We start from the raw sequence: 20,983 nt of genomic DNA, 5'->3' as shown, positions 1-20,983 counted from the left end.
ATGGTCTCATTGAGAGGAAGAATAGAACCTTGATTGATATGTCAAGATTAATGCTAAATGAGTACAATGTTAGTCATTCATTTTGGGTTGAACCAATCAGCACGGCTTGCTACTATAGCAACCGCCTCTATTGCCATCCAATGTTAGAGAACACCCCATATGAGATATTGAATGGAAGAAAGCAAATGCTAGTATATGAAGGCTTCTTGCTTGGTTACTCCACTACTAACAAGGCTTATAGAGTTTGGAATTTGGTTACAAATGCTATATATTGAAGAAAGGCACTAGATTGAGCAAGTTTGAAAAGAAGTGTGATGAAGGCTTCTTGCTTGGTTACTCCACTACTAGCAAGGCTTATAGAGTTTGGAATTTGGCTAGTGGTACTCTTGAGGAGGTTCATTATGTGGAATTTGATGAAACCAATGGTTCCCCAGAGGAAGATGAGAATCTAGATGATGTGAGAGGCACTCAATTGGCCAGTGCAATGAAGAAGATTGATATTTGTGACATAAGGCCTAAAGAACTGATAGAAGTTGAAGATGACAAAGATCAAGTGCTCTCTAACTCAAATATGCAAGTTGATACAAATCAAGCTAGTTCATCATCTCAAGTGCAAGATCAACAAGTGGCTAGTACATCATCTCAACCAAATGAAAATAATCAAGTTCAAGTGCTCCAACCGACAAATGTTGCATGAGATCATCCATTGGATTCTATAATTGGAGACATTTCTAGAGGTGTACAAACAAGATCAAGATTAGCATCATCTTGTGAGCACTTCTCATTTGTATCATTCCTTGAACCAAAGAAGATAGAAGAAGCTTTGAGGGATGTTGATTGGGTCAATGCTATGCATAAAGAATTCAACAACTTCACAATAAAAACTTTCGGCACTATAAGAACTAATCAGAAATGGTGGCAACGACTAATCCTGCCTAAAGCACTCAATAATACCCTTCCTCTCTATTGGCCTTGTTCACTTCTCTTATAATCCATCTTTTTCAGCTTGTTTTTTCAGCCAAAATAGTGTTTTTCTCTCACAACAAATCAGCAAAACAGTGTTTCGGCTTGTTTTTTTAGCGAAGCGAACGGGGCCATTATCTTCTAGCCTACCAACCATTAGTTGAAACCATCTAGATGAATGAAAGACTATACTAAGACTAATGTCAAATTAAGGAAACACGCACACACCATATCTGTCAATCAAATTTGGTCAAATCCATGACAAAAACCTTGCTAGAACGAGAAATAACCACAAGAAGCATGTTAGGAGCAAGAAAAAGACCATCACCTAAATAAAGGGTAACTGTGACATCCTAAGATCTGCCCTGACATTATCGATGAGCCTCTTAACATTCTCCAAATAGGCACCCATGTTGGCATCGGACTCAGCGCCGCTCTCCCCCTGGTACCACAACACGGCCTCGATCTCGCCGTACCTGGCCACGACACGCGCTCGGCATACCATCTGCTCATATAGGTGTTCCTCGTGAGACCACTCCCTAATGGCCATCTCGCCGACAGCGCACGACATGAGCCTAATCCTAGTTCGAGTCCCCATGCTGGGGGTGTCCTCCTACAGGTGTGGGAGCATAGCGCGAGCGAAGGCCATCTCGGGCCCAATGCCATAGGTCTTGGTGGTGTTGATGTCGGCGTGGAGTGGCTCGTGGGCTTCTTCCCACTGCAGGGCCACGGAGAGGTGGAGGATAGATAGATCCAGTGCACACTCCGGGGGCACCATGCCGTCCCAGTGCCGGCGGTGTATGCCACCATGACTAGACATGTTACTCTGCCCAAATAGCATGAAGATACACATGGCTAGTATGATGCTGCGGGGGCGGGGAGATGTGAATACCGCGACTGCTCGATGTGAGGAAGATCTTTTTGATCTCACAATGTGAGGTAGATCAGGCCTTGATGGCATTGGAGAAGGTGATCTTGTTGGGGGTCGCTGTCTTGCTTAATGCCAAGAGCCATCAAAAGTCAATGGCTATGTTCCTTTTGCTGACGAAAAATAAAAATTTACTGCTAAAGTAGTGCTGAAAAACAAGGCAAATAAGCATTGTAGACAATCTTTCATCCAAAGGGACTCTAAAAGCTCGCTTCTCCATGATCCACCTACCTCAACGGTGTTGCTGATTGTGCCATCGTTGCTTGCCCCAACTGCCTCCATTTCATGTGGTTCACACCTACCATTATTGGCCCCTTCTCCATAGTACGCCGCTGGTGCCTCCTCTCTGCCCCATTCCTCCTCCCTCCCCATCCATCTCTCTATGATGTTCATCCTTACCACCCACAAAATTACATATAATTAGTTTTTTATGGATCCACTACAAGTTTGTTAATTTTAAGCACATATAACCCATTCTTAATCGATATATCGGTACTTTCATGAACCATCTTGCATTGTTGGCTTATCTTCTGCAAATAATCTATTTTTGTTAGCTATTGTTTTTTCATAAGAACCTCGCTTAAATTAAACTAGGAGCAAGTGTGCTTGTATAGAGAAAATGAGACCCTAGTCTACATTGGAAAGAGCACTCTTTACTAGGCAAAATGTCTCACAAGAAGAGCATGAACAAGAAACTAAGAAAGATGTATTGCTAAGGGATCTGGCTTGGTAAGCTAAGTGAGTAGTTTTGTTGGAGCTTCTATGCACCTTGAAAATCTTGTGATGGATGAGAGCATTGAATTCAGTAGTCACCAAAGGGTTTATCATTCAATGTAGCAGTGGTTGATTCTACTGAGAGTTGAAGTATTTGCAAGGATCTCATTGTCTGAGATGTACTTGACAAAGATCTTATTGACACAAAGGATTTATCTTAGTTTGGATGTCTAAGCCCTACATTAATAGTGGTGTTCTTCTTTGTTAGAATGCTCAATCATCTTCTTACAATCAAGAGAGAGGTGGCAGGAGAACACTATGCTACTGATCTAGGGTTTGGTCTAAGGGTCGATAGCTCGATGTTCCATCCCTTCTACAAGAGCTCATGTCCACCTTTATATACTGGAGGGCAACAAGAGTACAAGTTGCACATTATTGGTTTCTATGGTTTTGTGATCTGATCTTTGGTTGGTGGTGGCACTAGGCATCGTCCCTCGTCCCATGGTCATGACCGACGGTCTTCAACCATCTCTAAAATATTTTGCTAGAGCCTAGTGTTGTCCGTCAGGCGCTACCTACTACCTTTGAACCTTCCCTGGCTTTGCCTTCTCTTGGTGTCCATCGCATACCAAGGCTTTGGCCCTATGGAGAGTGAGATGGCTAGGTAGGCTCAGATTCACCTACATGGCAGGCGTGCATTCATCCTTTGTCACATTGTGTCATGTCCTAGGTGTGACCCTATGTTGGAAGTGTTTGCCACAGCTTCATAGGAATGAGGGAATAGAGTTCCAGTAGGGCTTGGTGCCCTATGGCTCTGCCCGCCTATCAGGCTCTAGACACATGACAAATTCCTAAGGAATATTACTAGTGCCAATTGAGATAGGAAGCTTAGCCTGAGCAAGGCGTGGACACGCATAGTAGCCCTTGGTCGGCTATCATGTACCAAGTTTAGGAACCACTTATGCCTAGACAAGCCCCTATGTGTGGGTGACTTTGGCGAGGACTTATCCTCTCAGCCCATTTCTCAGGCACTAAGGCCTTCTCCCATAGTGGGCCTTCTAAAGCCCATTAAGCCATTCATTAACGGACCAGAGTGTAGGCATGAGCGTGCATGACTAGGGTAGCCCCTTGAGCCCCTAGCTGATTAGGAGAATCAATTAGGGGTAATCACAATGTCATGACACTAATCCGAGGGTTTAAGCTACCCTATGTTTGATACTCAATAGGAGCCCTAAGCCCCTTGCAGCCTCCAGAGCCATCTTTAGGATGGTGGCAAGGGGATCTCTCTTTTTATCTCTAGGATGGCGGCAAGGGGAAACTCCTATTTTGGGTTCAGAAGTCCGTCTAAGAATGTGAGTAGTGCCATCATGAGCTCTTGGTCAGGTAACACCCTCGGTGAGCTCAAACCGGTTAAGCTTGAGTGGAGGCCCAGTCAATCCCTCAAAGGACTGCTAGCTCTGAGTCCCTGTGAGGCACCTCGCTTACCTAACTTGTCATGGTTTGAATGTTCTGGCTCAATGCCAGCTCATCGCTCGGTACCTATGGGGGTATAACCCCCAAAACCAGCAAGGTTGTACATGAGTCGAGCCGCTAGGGGAGGTCCAGCCCATAAGACTATGCATGGACCACACCACTAGTGAACGCCTAGCCTACAAGACGACACCATGTGAAGCATGATACAGGTCGACATGCCTCATAATACTATGTGAAGATCTTTGGTGATCTAGGAAACCTACTAAGATATGCTAGATCCCGTAATATCTATAACTTCCTATCATGTAAAACTGATCAGGATAGAAACAACCGATCTATAACCCTACCCCTGGGCTATATAAGGCAGGTAGGGACCCCCTCATTTTCATCTGATCATACGCAATACAACCCATCAAAAGACACAGGATGTAGGGTATTATGCCAAGTTGGTGGCTTGAACCTATCTAACCGCTGTCTCTTGCGTTCTGTGTCACCATCTATTTCGTATCTCGTGCACCTCCACCAATTAATCTACTATCGTGGGCATACCCCTTGATAGACTACCGACCATATTTTGTTGATAGTGGCGCGCCAGGTAGGGGTGTGTGTGCTAAATTCATGGCGAACCAGATGGTCACCTTCCCAAGCTCCATGGCCTTTCCTAGGCCAGGCTAGATCTTCACGGTTGGATCCATTACCTGGGTCATTAGCCCCGACGGCAATAGGGAGATCATGGAGGTGGTGCAGGATCACCCTACGGCAATCACACCAACACCTAAAATGACATCTCCAATCCTAACACCCACCGCTAGGTTAGGAGACCCATCAGCAATGATGATCTGATCGCATCCATCGATCGAGTCACAGACCACTTAGTGGAATGTTAGCTCCTCGTGGATTTGGTCTTAGATCAATCTAGAGCGAGCGATGAATTTCCCATACTCCAAGATCACCAAGCCATTGAAACTGAGTGACCTGCTCAGCCGCATCATTCAAGGTGGCTAGATTCTGATCTGGTGATCACTTCCCGCTATTGGCCTATGTTTGGCCGACTACGAGGCCCTGATGGAGGACCCACCGAAGCCCTATCCCTTTGGGCTAGAGCGTGCAAGATCTACATACCAGAACACCATCCACCACCTCTTTGTCAACCACATCAAGTGCGACCACATCATTGACCTCTACATGATTGACCCAACTAACTCTGGTCAGCTACGGCCATGGTCAACAAGGTGGCTGTTTGCTAGCTCTCAGATGATCCCTCTTGTCTGACCAAATCTCTTCACAATGTTCTGAACGAGAGCCCAGACGATTACTCTGAGGGCTCAACCAAGACCATAGCAAGCTGACCTACATTCCCTCTAGGGTTTGGGGGCATGATTTTCCATGTTAGCCATGATAGCGTCACCAAGGATGACAAAACCGCTAAAGAGTGCAAAGCTCATCTAGCGAAGAATGTCGATCGCCAACATCACCGAGATGTAGAAGCAGCCTAAGGGGCTGATGAGGATGGTCGTGGCCTACCCCGCCATCAACATAATCTGGAGGAGGCATTTGACATGGTAGGTGACCAGCTAGTCTACTAGACTCCAAGCACCAATCTAGCCATCGCTTTCAACAAGCTCGATAAACTCCCTCACACTCCAGAGGTTGAGAAGGACCAAGCTCATATCATAGCAGTGCAAGTCCAAGTCAATGAGTTTCGAAATGATGCCCCATCTTTTTCCACTGCATCAGCTCATAGCCACCGTTCCTGTCGTGATGGAGGAGGACAGCATCATGGCGCCGAGGTCAACTAACCTTAGGCAGGAGGTCCCTACCTCTATAGAGGATCTAGAGGCAACTATGAAGCTCATTCATGCCATGACGGCCACCCACCACGCCCCCAGGGAGGTCGGGGTGGCAATCACAACCAAGAGGTCAATCAACCCCTCCCTCATGACATTTCTGACCACATCAACGCTAGCGTAGATGTCTGTGGCCACATCAAAAATAAAAGGTCCGCATGTTACAAAGCAGAGATGAAGCGTCGCTGGCAATTCGACGCTGAACATGAGGGATCTGCTACCCGTTAAGCGCCACTTCCTGATGATGCATTAGGACTTCTCTCCTTCATAGAAAGGCTTCGAACCATCCGGTGGCCTATGGGTTTCAAGGTTCTTAGGGTTAACACCTATCATGGAAAGGCCAACCCCGCTCAGTGGCTAACTCTATACGAGATCTCCGTGAGAGCTGCAGGCAAAGATGAACATGTCGTGGCGAACTATCTACCCATCTTGGGATGACCTCAACCTGCAGGAGAATTCCATCCAATCTTGGGATGACCTCAATAAAGTCTTCAGCGACAATTACATGGTTACGTGCGAGCAGCCCAGCACCAAGTATGACCTAGAGAAGCTTAATCAATCCTTCGAGGAGTCCCTATGCGACTTCATCAGGCACTTCTCAGAGACAAGAAATTTCATTCCCAACATCAATGATGCCGAGGCCATCGCCGCTTTCACCAAAGGACTCCAGCATGAGCAACTCTATGGCAAGCTGTACCGCAAGAGGCCCACAACCATCGATGAACTAATACAAATGGCAAACAGATATGCCGACGCCGAAGAAGACAAACGGGCTACCTTCTCTACTCACCACCAACACCACGACATTGACCATCATGAAGACAAGTGCTACAACGACCATGACCGCCACCAAGATGACCACGAGCCCCGATGTGATGACCGCCCGAATAGCTCGAGAGACATACAAGGCTACCGTCGCCGACCTGATAACTCCATCAACACCATCAATGCTCATGCCAAGCGCACTACGATGCTAATTTGGCAAGCTGCTAGATGGCCTAGCCCTATCCACAAGGATGCCAAGCACACCATGCGAGAGTGTAGAGGCCTAAAGACAGCGCTCAGTGGTGAATCATCAAAGAAGCCACAGCATGATGATGATGAGACCAAAGATAGTCAAGGCAAAGAATGAGGCAAGAACAAAGGCCCAACCTACCAAGACCCCACCAAGACCATCGCCACCATCTTTTGTGGGAGAGCTATCTTTGAAGACAAGCAGGAGAAGAAGCTTGTAGCCCAATGTGTCATGTTGGTTGCTACATATGATGGCCCCATCGTTGATCCCAAGTACCTCAACTGGTTAGAGCACCTGATCACCTTCTCCAGGGCTAACTAGTGGTTGGATATCCCATACCCAGGGCATTCCCACTCATCCTAGATCCCATCAAGGATGTGCGCTTGTAGAAGGTCCCCATCGATGGTGGGAGTGCCTTCAACATCCTATTCACTAGGTCCCTAGAGGAGCTAGGGATCAAGAAAGAAGACCTTACCCCCATGGACTCTTCATTCTGAGGGATCATTCCAGGAAAAGTGTCCCTACCTCTTGGATAGATTACACTACTGGTACAATTCAACACCATCAAGCACTTTCGCATCGACTACGTCAACTTCCTGGTTGCCGACTTCAACACGGCGTACCATGCCATCCTTGGCCGAACAGCTCTCGCCAAGTTTATGGCCGTGCCACACTACATGTACCTGGTCTTGAAGATGCCAATGGAGCAGTGGGTCCTCTCCCTACGTGCCAACCTCGATGTTGCCTACTCCTGCAAGAAGGAATGCTTTACGCTCACTAAGGCTACTAACATCTCCATTCACATGCAAGACTGCCTCACTTCTTTGTAGTAGATTTCCCTATAGGACTAGGAGATCCCAACCATGGAGGCCGCTCGAGCGTCAACCAAGTCCAAGGAGGTGAAGGAAGTGGTCCTCATCCCCGACAACCAGTCTAAGACTACTCAGATCAGGGCCGACCTCGAATCCAAATAGGAAGATGTGCTCATTAGCTTCCTAAGGGAGCATGTTGATGTGTTTGCATGGAAACTGGCGGACATGCTCGGCATGCCTCAGGAGCTAATCGATCGCTCCTTAAATGTCTCAGCCACCGCCAAGCCAATCAAGCAGAAGCTTTGACGATTCATGCAGGACAAAAAAGGAGGCCATTAGGGTAGAAATAACCTGGCTCTTAGTTGTTGGTTTTATCAAAGAGGTGTATCATCCAGAGTGGTTAGCCAACCCGGTTCTTGTAAGAAAAAAGAAAAAAGAATAGAGAATATGCGTTGATTACACCAATCTCAACAAACACTACCCTAAAGACCCCTTTGGATTACCTCTCATTGATGAGGTCATAGATTCAATAGCTAGTTGCGAGCTCCTTTGCTTTTTAAATTGCTACTCTGGTTATCACTAGATCGTGCTGAAGGAAGAAGACCAAATCAAGACGTCATTTATTATGCCTTTTGGTGCCTACTGCTACATGACCATGTCCTTTGGACTCAAGAACACAAGTGTGACTTATCAAAGAGCCATCTAGCGCTACCTCAAGGACCAAATTGGGAAGCACACTGAGGCTTATGTCGATGACATGGTTGTTAAGTCTAAGACTACTAACACCCTCATCGCTGACCTCACCAAAGTTTCCAAAGCCCTGAAAGTGTACCGATGGAAGCTGAATCCCACTAAGTGCATTTTCAAAGTTCCATCCAGTATCCTACTAGGCAACATCGTCAATCATCGTGGCATCGAAGCCAACCCAGAGAAGATAGCGGTGGTGACCAACATGAAGCCACTGACCTATGTCAAGGACAACCAGAAGCTAATAGGGTGTATGGCGGCTTTAAGTCATTTCATATCCCGTCTAGGTGAAAAGGGACTCCCCTTCTTCAAGCTACTCAAGGCTCAAGAGAAATTTGTCTAGTCAGAGGACACTGAAAAGGCATTTGCCGAGCTCAAGCGATTCCTCACTACACCTTCGATCATGACTGCCTCCAAAAGGATGAAACCCTGCTAATCTACATCGCAATGACCATTCGGGTAGTCAGCACCACCATCGTTGTTGAACGAGAAGAGGCCGAACACACATACCAAGTCCAGCGCCTAGTCTACTTCATCAGCGAGGTCCTAAATGAGTCTAAGACTCGCTACCCTAGGTCTAGAAGCTGTTGTACCCCATCCTAATCACATCCTGGAAGCTCCATCACTACTTTAACACCTACCACATTGTGGTAGTCACTGAGTACCCACTTAATGACCTCCTCCACAACAAGGAAGCTAGCGGCCACATCATTAAATGGGTGATTGAGCTCGACACCTTTACCATCGACTTTAGGCCTCGCCACACGATCAAGTCATAGGTGCTCACCAACTTCATTGCTGAGTGGATGGATATGCAGACTCCTATCCTATTTGACCACCCTGAGCACTGGACCATGTACTTCGATAGGTCTCTCAACCTCGATGGTGTTGGGGTAGGTGTATATTTCATCTCGCCATCGAGGGATAAGCTTTGCTATGTCCTTCGCCTACACTTTCAAGCATCTAATAATACCGCTGAATATGAGGCGACACTTCATGGTCTTTGTATAGCTATCGAGCTTGGCGTTAACACCTTCAGGTGTATGGTGACTCTGCACTAATGATGAATTAGCTCAACAAGGATTGGAATTACACCAATGAGAAGATGGACAATACATTACGATAAGGAAGTTAGAAGACAAGTTTTACGGCATCGAGTACCACCATGTGGTCTGGGCTGACAACTAAGCGGTCGATGAGCTATCAAAGTTAGGTTGGACCTAGGCCAAAGTTCTAGCTAGAGTGTTCATCCAAGACCTAGTGATGCCATCCATCAAGCAGGGGCAAGAAGGCGTTGAAGAAAAGCCACCTACCAAGCCGTTAGTCACATCGGTCCCTAGCCTGAGCAGTGATTGGAGGGAACCTTTCATCAAATACCTCACCACTACAAATGTCCCTGGTGACAACACAGAGAGAGAATGCCTCACTCGCCATAGCAAGCATTACGTCCTAGTTGAAGGAAAGTTATATCACAAGAACGCCAAGGGAGAGCTACTCTAGAAGTGTGTTTCCGTGGAAGAGGGTGAGAAGATACTCAAGGAGATCCACGTCGACACTTGTGACAATCACGTAGCCTCTAGAACACTAGTCAACAAAGCCTTCCAAGATGGTTTCTATTGGCCTTCAGTTGTTGTCGATGCTGAGGCATTCATTCACCGGTGTGAGAATTGTCAGTTTTTTTTCTAAGCAAATCCATGTCCTAGCCTAGGCCTTGCAAATGATTCATGCATCTTAGCACTTCGCATGCTGGGGATTAGATATGATCGGGCCCTTCAAGCCTATGCTGGGAGGTTTCGCTAGGTCAACATCTGCATTGACAAATTCTCCAAGTGGATCGAATACAAACCTCTGGTCCAAGCTATAGCAAAGAAGGCTACCGAGCTGCTTGACGACATCATTCACCGGTTTGACCTACCGAACAGCATCATCACCGACTTGGGTCCACGTTCACCGGTGCTGATTTCTAGGACTTTTGCAACGAAAGGTGCATCTCAGTTAAGTATGTCTCGGTCGTGCACCCTAGGGCTAATTGTCAAGTTGAGCGCGCCAATGGCATGATTCTTGACGCATTGAAGAAGAGGCTCTACAAGAATGAGTAGAAGCACCCCAACAAGTGGCTCAAGGAATTGCTAGCTATGGTTTGAGACTAAGGACCTAGCCTAGTCACAACACTGTTGTCTCCCCATACTTCATAGTTTTTGGTTCCGAGGCCGTTTTACGAGCCGACAGCTCTTTCCACGCACCTAGAGTGGAGAACTATAATGAAGAATGTAACACCCTAGTGTTAAGCATTGCATTTGACATTTGCATTTCATGAGCACAAGCATCATCCAACCATTCATGAACATGAGCATATGAAATTTCATCTCATTCTTATACCTTATCACATGAAATGTTGATTTTATATATGTGCTTATGCTTGTAATCTTATATGACCAATGTATGAGATGGTTGTGAGGTCAAAAAACACCTTAGACAAATCTATAATGATAAATGGAACAATGTTTATATTCATGACTTAAGCCAATTTTGCTTCTAAGTGTTGGTTTCATTTGAAATGCCATTTTCATGATGCTTGTTTGACTAAAGTTGAACAGTAGCTTAGATTGTTTGCATGGCTATGTGACCTAAATAAAAGTTGTAGTTCTTGTCATGGATAACAAACTTTATTTAAGGGTCATGAGCTAATTTAGTGTCTAACATAGTCAAATAGAGCTCACAAGTATAAACAAAATGTTGTTTTCAAAACTTGAAATTTTTCTAAGTGTTGAAGCTGTTTTTAGTTTCAAAGTACCTCACTTTAGAGCTTTGTAGTTTGAAAACCATTGATAATTAGATGATGGTTCCTAAAGCAAAGTTGGAGATCTCACATAGCTGTACGATTGTTATTAAGCAATTTTTCAAAAATTCACCATGGATTAGGAGTTATAGAGTCATGAAGTCACGCTGTCAGTTGGGTTCAGAGGCGTCTGAACCGACGCCCCGCGAGCGCGTCGTGGCCGATCGGAGTCAGGCCATGGCTATCACGTGGAGGTCATCCACCAGCATCAAGCTCATGCATCAGGCCGATGTGGGCATCAGAATGGCAGCGACATGCCCACCCTCCTCACTCGCTCTCAATCTCCTCACTCTGCCTCTCTCTCGCCTTCGCCGTGCCCAAGCGGAACTGAGCACCGTGCCATCGCCGCTGCACCCTCACCAAGCTTGTATGCCACCACCACCACACCACCATCTAATCCATCTTGCTCATAGCTCTATCATCAACTCCTCTACCTCCTCGAGCCACCATTGCCACCGTTAGAGCCCAGGCATTGCGACATTTTATGTCGCCGTCGCCACCATGGTCATAGAGCGACGCTGAGCTCCAAGCTCGCCATGGCCAGCCCTAGCCACCACTCCTCCCATCTCTCTCTCTTGATTCATCTTCGTCATAGGTCCTAGAAGCTATAGCCATAGCTCATTGAGCCGCTACCATGTCGCTGGTGCGGGAACACGAGCCACACTGCCGTGAGCTAAGAGCGCCTCCACCATGCATGTCGTTGTGGTTGTGCATGCCTGGTTCTCATCCTCACGTGCTTCTAGATGTTAGAGTTAGGTTAGAGCTAGGTAAAGCTCAAGGCAAGAGCCTAAGGCCAATGTCGGCGTCATCGGAGTGGAACACCACCGTGCTGACGTTACGCTCGCGCTGCTGTGCCACCATGCACGTGGCCAAGCTTCACCGTGGCTCCACCCTAACCTATTCCATGCCGTAGTGCTTCGCTAAGGTTTGTAGATGCCATAGCCGGGCTCACCTGGCCATGCCATCGTCGGGGAGGGCCGGAGCACCACTGTGCATCACCGCCGAGCCACCATGCTCGCTAGTGAGCTAGCTTTGGTGATCCTCCGAGCAAACCGAGGGTACCAGTAGGTGTGGGTTGAGTTGGGGAACATGTCGGTGGTGACACTACCATCGGTGACCTCGCCATTGGCGAGCTTTTCACCGGTCAAGTCATGCCTCTGCTCTGTCTCTTTGTCGCGTGGGGCTGAGTTGACCGTAGGACCCAGTCGTCAGTCGCAGCGGGGTGTATGCACCGGGTGCACCAAGTTGTAGCGCCCAATTTGAAATTTGATTTTCTTTATTAATTTTTTCACAGATTTAGTTGCAAACTTTAAAAATTCATAACTAGAGCTAGGAGTATCCAAATGGGGTGAACCAAATTTTGTTGGATTCATCTTGAAGTGTATTATTTGATAAAAATATGAAATCAACTATTTAGGGTATTTTTATGGGTGAATTAAATTGAGCAAGATAAGTGCTTTTAAAATAGTTTCTAGCTTGTAAAGTGATAAAATTGTGATTCCAATTTTGATGGTCTTGTGTTGACATGATCTAGCTAGGAAAAATTTTAAACCTACAGTAAACATATTTGTAATATGGTCTTCCTATTTAATCTTATTTAATAGCTAGTTTCTAGTGAAATTAATTGAGGTATGAATACATAACATATGATCATACAATTTTTTGCATAGTATTCTCATGATAGGAGGAAAGTAAGAAAAATATGAAATCTGTTGTTTGGCACTTTTCACCATGCTAAACTATTTTTGCTAAAATAAGCCTATATAACTTGTCATTTTTGTAAAGGTAGCTATACTTATCCAAATGGCATGAAATTTGTACAGTAGACTATTAGAGCCATTTGTAGGATAATGTAATTTTCTCAGAATTTATTGAGCATTGAAAATATTTATCCTTTTAATCACCTTATTATCTAAGGAAATTAATAAATGAATATAAATAAATTAGTTAGGATTAACCATGATGTTTTTTGTGGTGTGTGTGATGCATATAATCTATTGATACTTTTATTGAGGCTCAGAATGTGTGTTTATAGGCACCTAGTTAATTATTGCCTTATAATTCAACTAGATGGCTGCATATGTAGTTTCTGTTGTGTTGATGATTTCCTAATAATAATGATCTTTTCTATAAAGTTGGTTAATAAAAAGTTGTATATAACTCCCTTATCTATGTTGTGTTAAATTTTCATAATCATAGGCCTTATGGTTTAAGAATTATGGCTGTTAGAACTCTACTATCAGAAATGCTTACTCTCTAGATAGATCTGAAAGATTGAAATGTTTGACCTAGATAACTACTGAATCACATTGAGATGATTAAAAGAAAGTTGTAGGAAATTTCATAAGATTTCCAGAATGTCCACCAACATATTATTTTAATGTGTATAACTCCAGTTATGGTCAAAACAAGTGGTTGTTGTCTTGTAGTCCAGAAAATGATTTACATAAGTGTTTGTTTAAGTTACTAGAGAAGAGATACGCACCTACTCAGTAAAGGAAAATGTAACTTGTTATCACTTTAATGGAATGCTACCGAGAACACTTATGAGGATGCATTCATCACATCATATCATATTATACATGTCATTATATATGCATTCGTGATATCTTATTTTATGCTCATGCATATAGGATCGTCCAAAGGGATAACTCTTTTGGAGTTCAACAAAGAAGAAGAGGAGCAAACTCTCAAGGACCTCCCTGAGTGCCCGGATCACATGCCATCTTCTTTCCTCAAAGGCAACCCCAAAGCATTCTAAGTCTCCTATGTTTTACAAAATATCACTTGAGTTCTTTATGTTTGATGCATTAGGTTCTAAGAGTTGATTGGAAATAGTTGATGCATAGAACTACCTTGTCCAGATACATATACCTTTAACCCTGTGTAGGGCCAGGATCAAATATATGCTTAGCCATTCTTAGACCTATAGAAGTCGGGTGATTTCCTGTCACCTATGAGATATAGGTGGATACCGAAGCACGGTTGGATATATTTGCTATCATGGAAAAGAACCATGGGGTAATATAAATGGAGGTCGGGTGGGGTCTATGTTTAGGTTGACTCATCTGATTCTGTCTGTGCCGATTAAGGACCGTACCGTTGTTGGTGCTTTTGTCGAGATTGAACACATGCCTCTCACTTAGCTGGCTAGATAACTCGTTCCGACTACGAAGCCAAGTAGCTCAACTCAGGTTGGGCCCCGTTCTATAAAAGTGCACACTCTGGATGGTAGTAAGGATGTGCGGGGAGCTAGATCTGAGCCCAAGGGTAGGCCAGGCCTAAACATCCAGGCAGCTAGTTGTCCCTGATTGTGCAGCGCTGATCGAACCCATGAAATGTGGACCTAAGTTGTACCAAAGGTGACCTAAGGTGACCATTGATGTTGTCTACCTAGGTTTGTGTTAGGAATAAATTCCCAGCTAGTTGAAATTGATTCGAATCATCGTCTCTCTCGGACAGTGAGAAACTTGGCTAGTCCCAACATCATAGTAATTGTATTACGGAATGATGATTATGATGAACATGGAATTACTACACCGGCTATGGTTACTATTGTATGCTACTAAATGATATACCACATGTTTGGCATAGGTTAGTTGCTAATCTAGAGATAAATAGCTATAATTAACTTGATGACTGAATTATAATTGTAAAACTGAATTAGTCACTTTTATGCAAAATGTTGTCAAGCTAGCTCCACTTATAATCCTTGTATAATCTTTGGAGTCACTTTATTTTTGGTTTATGATGGGTAAGTCTAGCTGAGTACCTTCTCGTACTTAGGGTTTTATTCCCATTGTTGTAGATGGTATAGTTTATCATGGCTATTACAAGAACTGTTTCTGTCCCACCATGGATGAGGAGTAAGCCCTAGGCAGGCATCTCTTATTACTCCCTCTCTTATGCTTTTTGTGGAAGTGTGATCGTGAGATGGCACTATATTTAAACAATATTGCAAATGTTGGTTTTAAACTTTTAATTTGCTTCTGCTACTATTTTACTTGAATTTGGTTTGTAATAACCTAAACTCATACTCTGATGGATGAACTGTATTTGTAAACTTTATCTAACATGTGACATATATGTTGAATCATGTATGATATTGGTTGTATGTTGATAGTTAATCGAGACCCTTTGTGGTACTCGACGGACTACCTAGTTTATATGGGTCAAGTATGACAGTGCGACCGCTTACGGGTTGCCATTGTACTTGTGCTCTTATAAATTGGTCGGTTCTGCTACAAAGAAAACTCTGACCAAGCCCGACTCGTTGAGTTGGATAGCCTAGAGGAGGAGCGCTTGGTTTTGTGTGTTCAAACAGCGAAGTACCTTGACAGCATGCGAAGATACTACAACCGCAACGTCAACGATCGATTCTTTGTGGTCAAAGACCATGTGCTCCATAAGAAGTAGAAGACCGATAGGATGCACAAGCTATCTTCACCCTAGGAGGGCCCCTTCATCGTCAAGGCAGTCACCCGACTAGGTTCCTATAGGCTATGCGGCATAGATGAAAGAGATGTGCCAAATTATGGGCACATCAATCTTCTTAGGCGTTTCTACCCTTGAAAGGTCTCCTATCAAAGATATGTACCGTTCATATTCCAGTATTCAATAAAGTTTTTGTTCTAATGGTTCTCCATATTGTTATCTTCGTGCTTTTTTCTAAGCGATTCTGTTTCTGCGTACAACATCTTAAAGTTGACACGCCAACTATGCCTAAGGCAAATACCCAAACAAACACATTGACGCTTGGACACCTCTAGAGATGACCCTATCTCCGACTTCTCCCTAGATGTGCATGAGCGTCCGCCCTTTGTGTCATGGGTGGTCGGCAGTGGTTCCTTAGCGACGCCCTATTCTTCCCACATGCACACGGCCCCTATGCCTCGCATTACGGTTAATAGGCTAGGTAGGGCTAGGGATGATTCAAATATAAACACAAACATACCATAAAAAAAGTGTTCAACAAAAGTTGCTAAGCACTTTTGTACAATGATTCAACATGAGTTTTTTCTAATCTGCAGAGCACTACTCTCCCTTCATCGAATAGCTCGACATCTTTGGTTAATCTCTTCGTCGTCTCTTCTGCATCGTCCTCTAGCCTAGCGATCTTCTCCATGTTCGTGCACTGCACATACCCGGTCACCACCCATCGGAGATCCACTGAAGGGCTAGATTCCCACGATCATTGTCTCTAGCTTGTCATCACAGGCTTTCACTTGTTCCACGAGCACCTAGAACTATGCCTGGGCCTAGTGTCAATACTCTACACACAAGATAGCCATATGCTAAGCATGCGCTTAATGACGCATATCGGTGCGAAAAGTGACCAACAAGTAAATATTTGTAGTTTTGCCATGCATTGTGATTGGATGTGGTAGCACTCAATGACATAGGATTTATACTAGTTTAGGCAACGTGCCCTACATCCAGTTTTAGTTGGTCGGTGACTTTATTCTTAAGCCCAGGTGCTCAAAGTTTGCTATGGGGTTACAAACAAATAGGGATGAGAAGGAGGGTGTTAGAGGCCTAGTCGGACTCGAAACCAAGCGGCTAGAGTGACGGGTGTTCAAATCATCTAGCTGCTCTTTCTGGGGGAGAGCTAGAGAGAATGTCCTCCATCTTTTCTTTTGAGAGCAGAGAGAACGTCCAATCTGAGAGGTCATCGTCCAGGAAGGAGAGAGCGCATCCCCTTTTATAATTGAAGGGGATGGCCTTACAAGTTAGAGAAAGAGAGAATGGATATGTGTGCTACCTAGTCTTATTGCCCACGCTGTTGGGTATGAGATGGTCGATGGCAAACACAATACTATTTATGTTAGACACATGTGGCAGGTTTTTACCGTGTTCACCGGGTATGGCAAATGTCGGCGCATACAATACTGTAACACCTCGGGTGTTTAAATATTAAAATCTGACATGTCATCATATGCATTGCAAAGCATTTGGCATTTGGTGAAAACTTTGATGTACATTTACTAAAACAAGTTTACAATTGTGTAATGAATGTTGAATTGTATTGTTTGACTCAAGTTCAATATTTGTTTGGATTTTGAATTTTTCCAGAAAACCTCGCTTTTCAACATTTAAACCCTACCCTGAAAATCCATTTCAAAATCTAAGCATATTTTGGGGTTGGGCCCAAAAGCAAAAGTGTAGAGCTTGGCAAGTTATACAAAGTTTGTTTTTAGAGTTTTTCAAGTTGTTTAGAAAAATTTTGAGTAATTCAAAAAGGCGTAATTCGTTAAATATCCCCTATTTGAATTTAAAAGATCATTTCAAAATCTAGATAGAATTAGGGGTTGGTTATAAAAGCAAAGTTGTAGAACTTTTGATTTTAAACAACTTTTATTTTTGGAGATTTTTGAGTTGCTACACAAATTTGGGAGTAATTTGAATTTGAAACTGAATGGCAAATCTATAAATTTGGTGAACAGTACTCACCGCCCTAGCTACATGGCCGGCGATCTTTGGTTTGCTTCCAGGTGTGGTCGTGGCCGTCTTTGATGTCGCGCTGGCGTGGTGAAGGCCACAGCGCAGCTTCCTTGCGCTTTTGAGACGCTCTACTTAGCCTTGGCCGTCGCCGTTTGCCTCCGCTCTCTTGCTCTATTTTTCCGACGCCACGGCCATAACTTCGGCGAGCTCGTGTCGATGCTGTAGTGCTTCACTATCGTTGATAAGCTTGTCCCAGCTCCGTCTCATCCTTGCGCACCTAAATAACTAGCCCTGGTCACTTGCCATCATCGGGAAACGCCGTTCGGCGCTTTTCTTCCTCACGGCCGGCAGCACCACCGTGGAGTGCGCGTCGCCGTGGCTAGCGCGCTACGGTGAGTCTCTGCCCTTACTGAGTCTTGCTTCGGCTTCGCCGCAATGATGTAGTGCTTTGTGACCCATTGGTTTCTCATTTTGACCACCACAGCTACCGGAGCATCGCCATCATCGAAGATCGCTCCGCCGTGACCGCTGTCAACGTCGACCCGTGTCACCGAAGCTTATCCGGTCTTGTTCTTTGCTCCAACATGTTCGTGGTGAGCTACTGGACCTTCCCATGCCCTCTGTTTCACTGTTTTCGGCTTCATTTCGCCGGCGTAGCGTAGCTGCGCCGTCATGGCCGCCATGGCCGACGTAGTGCTCGGTCCAGTCCATAGTTAGTCAGGCTTGTGCTCAAAATGGATGCGCCTAGTCTCGGGGAGGGTGTAGGTACCTTGGCCGTCGCCGTTGGACTCACCGGTGGTGAGATATCACCGGTCAGCGCCATCATCGCCGTAGTCAAAGCGCGAGGTAGAAGATGACAGGTGGGGTCACCATGTCAGTGACTCAACATTCAAAATGAATTTTCTGTTTTTCATATTTGAATGAATAGTGTCTGTTTTTGTTATTTTTGTGTAGATTTATTTAGAGCTCCAAAAATTATGAAGTTTTTTGAGTGACTTCTCTGTGATGTATAGTATTTAATAAAAATATGAAATAATATTTTTCAGTACTTTTTGAATGTGGTAAAAATTGCTCAATTTATTAATAAATGGATTTCCATGATTTTTCTAGGCTTATTTAATTGTCCAAAAATTATGAAATTTGTTTTGCCACTTACTTATCATGTAATGAACATGTAATAAAATTTTGAGCTCAATTAGAATAAGTTGATTTATTTCATAATTTTGAATTAAATAATTAATTTATAAAAGCAAATAGTAACCTTTAGTGATTTAGGTTTTGTTTGTAATTTTGGATTGAGTGATGACCTCGGGTCATTAGTTGATAATGATCGTTGGCAATTGATGTATGTGTTACGATAAAGATTTAGTTTGTTTGACTTGCAACTGTACCGCGAAGGAAAGTTGTATTCAAATTATTAATTTTGCATCCATCATAGAGCATCATGTTTCGTATTCCGCATCATGTTAAACATGGCATTGTTACTACGTGTAGTGAACGAAGGTGAACACGTGGTAGTTAATCAAGTTGTGGAAGAAGTTAATCCATCTGTTGAGGTCGGATCGAATACTTGTGAAACGTCGCAAGAACCGGACTTTTCCGTCAACGAAGGCAAGCCCCGGATGCATACAACCCTATCTTGTGTTTTACAAATTAATTTCGCTTTTGCTTTCCGTTACTACATTAAGTGGTTAGGAGTTAAGTAAGAGCCTAATTGGTGCATTACCACCCTTGTTATTCCATATTTACCATATTACCAGTCTAAAACCCGTATATGCCTAGTTTTGCTTAGCTATGCGTAGAACGATGAAAGTCGGGTGACTACCTGCCACCTGCAAGTAACAAATGGAACATTGGTTAATTTTGTTAGCATGTGATATGAGAATGTGGAGTAATAAATCTAGACCGGGCGAACTCGGTGTGTGTGAGCCACAAGACATGGAGGTCTTGTGAGCGGGTTATTTCTACATGTGTCGATTAAGGCACGTCTGTTGTTGAATTGTATGAGGTGAGAATTTGTAGTACTAACCTCATACTCTGGTAAGCCTGAACTTGGCAATTCTATTACGAGAATGGCTACTCGCGCACTGGGAGTGGAGAGATGGCGGGAATAGCGTGTACCCACGTGGCCATCGGCTGGAATGGTGGAGTACTATGTTCTCGGGTGGCACAGACCCGTTCTTGTTTTAGGGGATCCAAGGGTAGGTTGGTATATGTAGGTCAAGGACCTGCATATGTCGTGTGGTCTGGAATCCCTAGCTGGGCTTAATTGGTTCGAATCATCGTTGCTCCTCGGTTAAGGAGACTCAACTCACTGTTCATCATCGTAGAATTAATAACCGGAACTTGAATAAGGCTTGTCAAGGTGTTGGATATGAAGTTTCATGATCTCAGTACAGATCATGTCAGCTTTGTATATAATTCTTGAGAAGTTTTCTATATAAAGAATGTCGTACACGGGGTTCATTTATTCCAGGAACTTCACAAGATGAGGACGGTATTCCAGATCCACCACCAGTTCCAACCAATTTAGCTGATGCTATAACTGCACTTGTCAATGTGACGGCTGAAAATTCTCGTTTGCTTCATGAGATGGCTCAGAGTAATCAGAATCAGATGTACAGAAACCGTGGACGCCACCATAACTGCCAGGAGGCTACATATGTTGATTTCACAGACACAAGACCCCCGGTGTTCACCAAGGCAGATGAACCATTGGAGGCTGATGACTGGCTTCGAACCATGGAGCAGAAATTTGACCTTATCCCATGCATGGAGTACCAGAAACCTACATTTGCCGCCCAACAACTTAGAGGAGCAGCAAGTGCTTGGTGGGCAAACTTAGTGGCTATGCAACCTGCTGGCATTCCAATAACTTGGGCTAAGTTCCGTACTGCCTTCAGAGCCCATTATATCCCTAAAGGAGTGATGGCTATGAAGCTAGATGAATTCCTTGCTTTGAAACAAGGAGATCAAAGCGTGATGCAGTATGTGGGAAGATTTAATCATCTGTCCCAATATGCATCCGAACATGTCAATACCAATGCCAAGAAGAGGTGGTTTATGAGAGGCCTGAATACCAAGTTGCAGACTATGATGACCACTTGCACTAATGTTACTTATCATGAGGCAGTAAATATTACAATTGCTTCAGAGTCAAAGTATCGGCAGCATAAGGAGCTCAAAAAGAAAAAGAGTGTGCCG

At 44.3% G+C, this 20,983-nt stretch overlaps 1 pseudogene; it reads right to left on the bottom strand.

Moving 5' to 3' along the window:
• Positions 1 to 1,291: 1,291 nt before the first annotated feature.
• On the bottom strand, positions 1,292 to 1,816 carry LOC136492883 (probable carbohydrate esterase At4g34215; annotated as a pseudogene).
• Positions 1,817 to 20,983: the final 19,167 nt, after the last annotated feature.

The sequence above is a fragment of the Miscanthus floridulus genome, chromosome 11, assembly GCF_019320115.1.
Source record: "Miscanthus floridulus cultivar M001 chromosome 11, ASM1932011v1, whole genome shotgun sequence".
Classification (NCBI taxonomy): Eukaryota; Viridiplantae; Streptophyta; class Magnoliopsida; order Poales; family Poaceae; genus Miscanthus; species Miscanthus floridulus.
This window is presented reverse-complemented; position numbering and strand designations above follow the sequence as displayed.